Consider the following 7,719-nt stretch of genomic DNA (forward strand, 5'->3'; position numbering starts at 1 on the left):
TACCACTTCAAACATATGAATTTCAACTTGATCTTTAGGCTTGACTTCCAAGATTCGTCAAAGGCGCGACTATTTGAATTATAGATCTTTGATTTTAACTTGGATGGAGTAGGTTGCTTGGATGTGTCGGTGTGAGCGACTTGGCTTTATTTTGAACAGAAGCATGCACGGTTAGAAAGAATGTTGTTGTGCTTCCTTTATCCTGCACGGTCATTCCAAAAAAAAAACTGCATTTTTTTTAGGTTATGATTATTTATCATACCTAAGCATGTTTGTTAGAAATCAATCAACTTTTTGATTAGTTTTGGTACATCAAACACATGAGGGTTCAATATTTTTAAAGCCATTGAGAAGGACCAATTACATGTTTAGACGGAATGTAGATCTATGCAAATTGGATTGTTGAACTCCTTACACCAATACAAGTAATCTTCTTCTCGCTTCCAAGGTGCAATGCATTTTGACTTTGAATTCATTTCAAATTTTACTTTTGTTTCATAACATATAGCATAGGCTGGATGGGGCCCGAACCACTATATATCACTTGTGTTTACATCTCTTTTCCCTTCTCTCTTTACCTTGCCATTTATTTTATACTTGTTTATACTTGCTTGCTCAATTGTTCACACTCACACACTGCACTAGAAGAGACCCTAAGTCACAATATAACTAAAATTTCTACATATAGTTGAAAAGTGATCTTTGGTGCTTTAAAGGTCATTTTAATCCTTCACTATAACACATGTCGGACTTATCGTGTGTATGTCCTCCCCCCTCTCCTCTCTCTCTCCTCTCTCTCTCTCTCTCTATATATCTATATATATATATAATATATATATATATATATATACTATCGAAACTAAAGGAATGTATTATGTTGTCCAAGTAAGAGTTCGTTTTATTTTTTTTCACATTTCCTGAACTAGTATATTCATCCTTAACTTTTATAAGAAAATCAGATCAAATATGATTAAGCCAAATATACAAGAATACTTTGTATCACACCCATTTTGTTAGTAATCACTATTTGTTAATGGGTTAATTTTTCCAAATTTAGTAACATAATATTGTTCATTGTGATCTATATGAATTCAGATATGACTTTATGTTTTGTTAATATTTTTAGATAACATGATTTGCTAAATCTTGGAATGTTTAAAATTCTAGCAAGAATAGCCAACTACTAATTACTGATACACTTTCAAACAATACAATAAGATCTGGAAACTGAAAAACTAGTGTGAAACGAAACTCATCATCTCCTAACAAGCTAATACGCTAAGATCTAAAACCGAAAAGCTGGTAAGATTTACCCCATCTTTCTTAACTAAAGTTTTATTGGTCATGGCCTTCGGCGAATGATTCTGACATCATATTACACCTTCTCTTGTTGTAAAAAAAGGTGTGGCATTGGGATTTCCCATGATTTGCCTTGTTTGCTTCGCAGGAGTAGACATTAGAGCCTGAAAATAGGCTTGATCCCTCAGTTTCTTGATAATAGTCAAGAATAGAGTCGATACAAGATTACCATACCAAATAAGACGGCAAGATCAACCCACTTAGAGTGCCCATTTCTACTTGCCATCGCTCTCTCAAAAAGCTCTCCAGTTAGACGTTAGGAAATTCAGACCTTCAAACTCATTTTTAAACAATCCTTGATAAGCATATTTATGAAAAGCAATTTCATATAGCGGGTACTTCCAGAATAGTTTAGGAAGATCATCTGGTAATCGAAAGAATCCACCACCTAAAATCATAAGCCCTGAATGCCTGCTCCTGTTATTATACCCATTAAGAAATTGGGCACAGGCTTGCAAACGTCATCATTAGGCTCTCGACCAACATCATACAAGCAAACGTAAAGAAATGAATATAGTAGTGTTGGTATCCTTTGTGAAGTCCTGGAGGTAGTAACACTATGCCTCCTGGAATCACTGATAGCACCAAGTTGGTAGCGCTGAGAATGTGTTGCTAACAACAAATGCGGTGACACTGTAGTGCCCGTTTAGTCTTTCTCGTTCAAATACCTGGATCAATTCATGAGGAAAGAGATTTTTACAACACAACATTAGTGTGATATATTAATTTGAAAAAATGGAAGCATCTTATGCGATAGAAATACCTTCATTTCCTCCACAAAAGAAGGAATCCCCCATGGTCAGAATGTTTAAAAAGAAGCTACAAACATGAGTATTGAAGCCCTCGCCTGAAAGAACACTTAATCAATATAAGTTTGCAAAAACATATATTAATCTGCTTCTCTTACCTGAATTGAACTATCACTCGTGCCTAGATTACTAAACACAGTGGCAAGACCTATAGCCAATGCCACTACACAGCCAGGCGCAACCAATATAGCCTAGATCACGATACATGTTCACAAAAGATCGTCTTGTGAGTACGTTGCACTGAGTTAGGAAGCTAGCATGCCTTCTCTTCTTCTCCAATGCACCACATCCTAATAATGTCCACGTCGTGTTAGTAGTCAATCGCTAATATTTTCTAAAGAATAACAACCTGTGAAATAAAAATCTTCATTTCTCGCTTATGTACCTGATTACATATTTGGGCAACCTGGCTTCGAACTTGCTCATAAGTACCAGATGATTTATAAGACTTTATAAGAATATCAATTGCTTCTTCTTGGGTAATATTCCATCATCTAAACCTTCTTCAATATCCTGTTGATAACGAAACTATATTAATACCGAGGCTCACAATCAAAAGTAACTTGAATTCAATGAATTCTAACCCATTGCTAAATATATCAAGACCTGTAAACATCGTTATCAGTACGAAACTTTCATATTAATCGTTCCGAATATTAGTAGTTTTACTGACCCCATATTGGAGAGGCAGAAAAATCTTACCTTTTGGAAATCCTGTTAATGGTTTTCAGAAAATGATCAGATGGATTCTGGAGCGTTGGGCAGAGAAACCATTTAAAGCAAAACCTACGTCGAAATTGAAATGAGAACAATTAATTCAACAGACCCAATGAAAGCTAAACAAGTATAAATAGATCAATGAAAATTAAAGAAAAAGAACATCAAAGCTCTTAATAATAACCTCATTTGTCGCTGAAGCAGGACCAAAATACACCGTTCTACCCAAAGACAGAAGGCAAAGATTATGGAAAAGCTGAAACACTTCAGTGCTAGGCTGATGTATAGAAGCTATAATAGTTCTTCTAACTCCGTCTCTTCGATCAAGTTTCGCAATCCTACTCATTACATAATATGAAGCTGCACTGTCGAGTCCACTGGTTGGTTCATCAAGAAAAAGAAGCTTGGGACGAGTTAAAATCTCAATGCAAATGCTAACTCTTCTCTTCTGGCCACCACTGAGTCCTTTAGCACCCCACCCTCCGATCCTTGTGTTCATGGCATCTTGCAGTCCCATTTCTCTTATTGTCATTTCTGCTCTTTCTTTCTTCTCCGAAATTGACATTGTGTCCGGCAATTGAAGCTGCGCTGAGTAGTACACGGCTTCTCTTACTGTTAGAGTTGTCATCAAAGTATCGTCTTGTGTCACATAAGCCTAATCACATAATTTGCAGGGAAAAAAAAAAAAACACTATTAGAACGTGAATGACGAAAATACTATCCTTTATATAGAATGTATGTACGCTACGAAAATTCGATTCATTTTCAGGAAAAAATAATTTTGATAATTTAAATTTCAAAAAATTCTTGAGAAAGACAAATAATGCGTTTATATATCAAAAGGAAATTTAGTAACAAAATTGATTTATATGTGTCGGATACCATTATATATACCATTAACAAATTTCACCCAATACATTAATAATATAAGCATCATTCAAGTAACATTAAAAATCTTTGTAAATTAGAAAGAATTTATTTTGTTTTTCTGCCATACCGAGGTTCCATATGCTAGCGCTTGTTTACGCCCATTGATTAGAATTTCTCCGGTTTGCCTTTTGTTCGATTCTAGTCTTCCTGCAATAACATAGATTTCAATTATGCTTTTTATGAAAAATTTAAAATTTTCGTTTAAAACTGTTGCAAGGCATTGTTTTGTTTTTCATTCATCCTTCTAAATCTCAAAAAATAAAAACAGTATATTGAAAGAAAATTAAAAAACAGGTGCAGTGTCTATTATTATTAGCCTCAAACTTTGGAAAGGGATTACATATGTATATATATATATATATATGAATGAATGATCAATAATACGTCACTTCTAAATTTGTCTTTTAATTTTTCCATAAACTTATTTAGAATTCTTATTATGTAGATGATAAAACATATGATGTGGAAAACTATANTGCTCCACCACTTTAGGAACTGAAACCGACCCTGTGAGGCAGGCCCGGCTCAAGGGGTAGGCAGGTGAGGCACCTGCCTAGGGCCCCCAAAAATAGGGGCTCAAATTTTTTATAATTGTTTTTTAATATATTTAAAAACGAAAATTGGTGTATGATTTTTTATCCAGTCCAAGGGACAGAGAAAAAAAAAAAAAAGGCCAAAAAGACTCAAATTTATTATAAATTTTTTACATATATTCCCACCCAAAGTTTGACAAAATAGCAAGTTTATACCTCTAGTTTTAATTATTCCAATTTACACCCCTAAATTAACACATTGAATTTCTTTAAACAATAAAAAGCTAAAATAGTCATTTACATGTATCAAATTACTCTACCCCAATTGCATCTCAAAATTTGACATTTACATAAATCATCTCCACCCCTCTTCTGCCGCCAGTCGTTTGGAGCTGATTCCGATCAATTTTCTCACCTAAATTGACCAGAATCATCACTTTATCATTTCTCAAGTGTTTTTCTAACCTTGATAGCCCTCGATTTGACCTTTTTTTTATGAATCTCATAACCCAACTCCACCGCACACGACAACCATTACGACCTTTTCAGCATGTACCCAGTGTTGTTGGTCTTCCCCGACATCACCATCTTCCTCCCCCTAACCCTCTCACCAAAATCCCTATCATACCTCATCTGTTTACTCTGTCAATCACCAGCCACCGATACCTTTTGGGTTACGATTTCTCATGCCTTTTCTGGCCAATCCAGGCATTGGAAATTACCTATTTCACCACTCATCGCTTCTCCAACATTTGCACTCCAAACCCCCCTGCAAACCTGAACCCGTTAAGCTGCCGATCGTCATGCACTTCTCCTAGTGATTTTGCATCTCAAAAAGCAAGAAAATAAATTTGAAATAATTTTTTTTAATATATGCTTATATTATTAGAAGGCCCCCAAAGTAACTCTNTTAATCAAATAAATAAAATAATCATAAATCAAGATTTTTATATAGTCTAAAAAATTGATTTGCAAAGTATTTTTATTATAAAATAATGATCGTTACCTGCTACCGCATCAAGAAGAGTAGACTTGCCACAACCAGAAGGACCCATTATTGCCAAGAGCTCTCCAGGGCGAGTGTAACCAGTAACACCCTGGAGGAGTGCTCGGCTGTCTTTTTTTCCATTGGAAACATTTACCCACAAATCTTTCCAAGTTAAGAAAACACCATCTGCAACATCAATTGAAGTTCCTTTTATGTTTTTAATATTACTAGGCACTGGTTTATGAATGGCTTCTACTTCTAATGCTTTCATTGTTTCTGGGTTAGAATGAGGAAGAGAAGAAGAGGAAGCCATGGTGGGTGAGAGAGAGAGAGAGAGAGAGAGAGAGAGAGAGAGAGAGAGAGAGAGTTGAATCTTGGCCTTGAGGAGCCATCGATATATATAGTGGAGCTTTTAAGGTTCATGAAAAGAAGCACGTGCTTGATAAACATGTTTGCTATAACATCAAATCATTCATGCATTACGCATTTATGATATTCTTTGAAATATACAATAGTGTTTCTCGCGATTAAATTGACCATTTATTATGTCATTAGCTGACGTTTGAAAGAAAGAACACAATAAATGATTTATCTTCAAAAAAAAATTTCTAAGTATTTTTATCAACTTATAAAGTTGTGTGTGCATATTCATTTATGATGTTTGCATATCTATTTAGTTAAGCAAAGTCATGTCTTTAATTTATACATGTCATGACATTCTGAATTGATGTGTGCACATTCCCTTAGTATGATTTTATCGCAAAATATATTGGTATATTAGAGTCAGATGTGCAAACAGTCGACTAGTCAAACCTTAGTACAAATGTTGAGTTTTTATTGGCTGTTAGGATTTTATCCAAGACTGAAATATGCATGAGTGATCCAAATACAGGTGTAAAATATTTCAAATGTGGTCCTAAGAATTTGTTTTGCTTTTCAAAAGTGGTCCTAACAAGTTGTTGAAAACTTTCCTTAAATAGCCAAACAAGTGTAAGGCTTTGTCAGTTGGTTGTCTAAGGGTTTCTTGCGCAATGATTATTTATAAACTTCTTCATCCTTGCATTTACATTTGAACCTGAATATTCCTCTTGTTGTTCTCTGAAAATCCTTAAAGGTTTTATTCATTTTAGGTTAGGTTCCTTTGTTGTTTTTAATGCTCAAAATAATTATCTAATCTTGGTTGTTTGAGTGTGTTGGGACATGGTTCCATTGATGAAAGCTTGAAGGGATTGAAAGCTGTGGGGCTGAAGAGTGTCTTCAACATTAAAGCTTTAGTGTAGCTCGAGCTATCCAAGAGGTTTCTTGGATTCAAGCAAGCTGTGGCAAGACATTAGGTCACCCAAAGGGTGAAGTTAGAGTGTTGTAAAAACAAGGAGTGTTTTACATTTATTTGCTTAACTTTAACTTTGTAATGAACTTTGAACGTTTGTTATAGTGGATTTGCTTCATCTGGACTTGGTCTCATGAATGTAGGCTGTTGGACAAACCATGTAAATGTGCTTGTGTGCTTTACTTTATGCTCATGGTTGATATGATGATTATGTTGAATAACCATACCCACAAGCACCAGTAAACACAATCAATAGTTTCTCATTAGTTTAAAGAACTTGGTTTCATTGGGTATCAAAGCACATTCTAAAGAGTCATTTCAATAAATCCATACTTGTTGATTGTGCTTGTGCCTTGTTTTAGCTTGTGTTGCATCTGTTTGATTTTGTGCGTTTTTTAGCAGATCTTCTTGGTTAGAGTGTATATGTCCATATTTGCCTTGCGCGCGCGCGTGTGTGTGTGTGATCACATCTTTCTTGTTTGTGTCAGCATTTGTAGTGTGTTTATCATGGACTTCTTTAATGAAGACCACCCATGTTAGAAGGACCCAACTACCCTTATTAGAAACCTAGGATGTGTGCTTTCCTAAAGTCTATAGATGAGAGGGTATGGATCTTTGTTGTGAGTGGTTGGAAACCACCCGTAGTTGTTGAAGAAGAGGTGACCAAACCAAAACCAATAGAAGAGTGGACCAAGGCTAAATTCGACCTTCCCAATTTTAACTCAAAAGTCATTCATGCCAGTCTTTAATGTTGTTAATATAAATCAGATGAAAATCATTGCTAACTATGAGATTACTAAAGATGCATGTGATAAATGCCAAGTTAAAAATGAAGGAACAAACAATGTTAAGAAAACTAGGCTTAGGAGATTGGTTACTAACTATGAGAACTTGCATGAAGATGAAACAATCACAGACTTTTATGTCAAAATTTGTGATGTGTCTAATGAGTGTTGTGCTTTGGGTAAAGTCTATACCAATGCTGAACTAAATTGTTAGAAAAGTCATATGCTCATTGCCCAAGAGATTTATGTCAAATGTGAGCTCCATTGT

At 35.0% G+C, this 7,719-nt stretch overlaps 1 pseudogene; it reads right to left on the bottom strand.

Annotated features, from left to right (window-relative positions):
- Positions 1-1,370: 1,370 nt before the first annotated feature.
- LOC116123002 lies at positions 1,371-5,660 on the bottom strand (annotated as a pseudogene).
- Positions 5,661-7,719: the final 2,059 nt, after the last annotated feature.

Source organism: Pistacia vera, unplaced genomic scaffold, assembly GCF_008641045.1.
Source record: "Pistacia vera cultivar Batoury unplaced genomic scaffold, PisVer_v2 Contig1395, whole genome shotgun sequence".
NCBI lineage: Eukaryota > Viridiplantae > Streptophyta > Magnoliopsida > Sapindales > Anacardiaceae > Pistacia > Pistacia vera.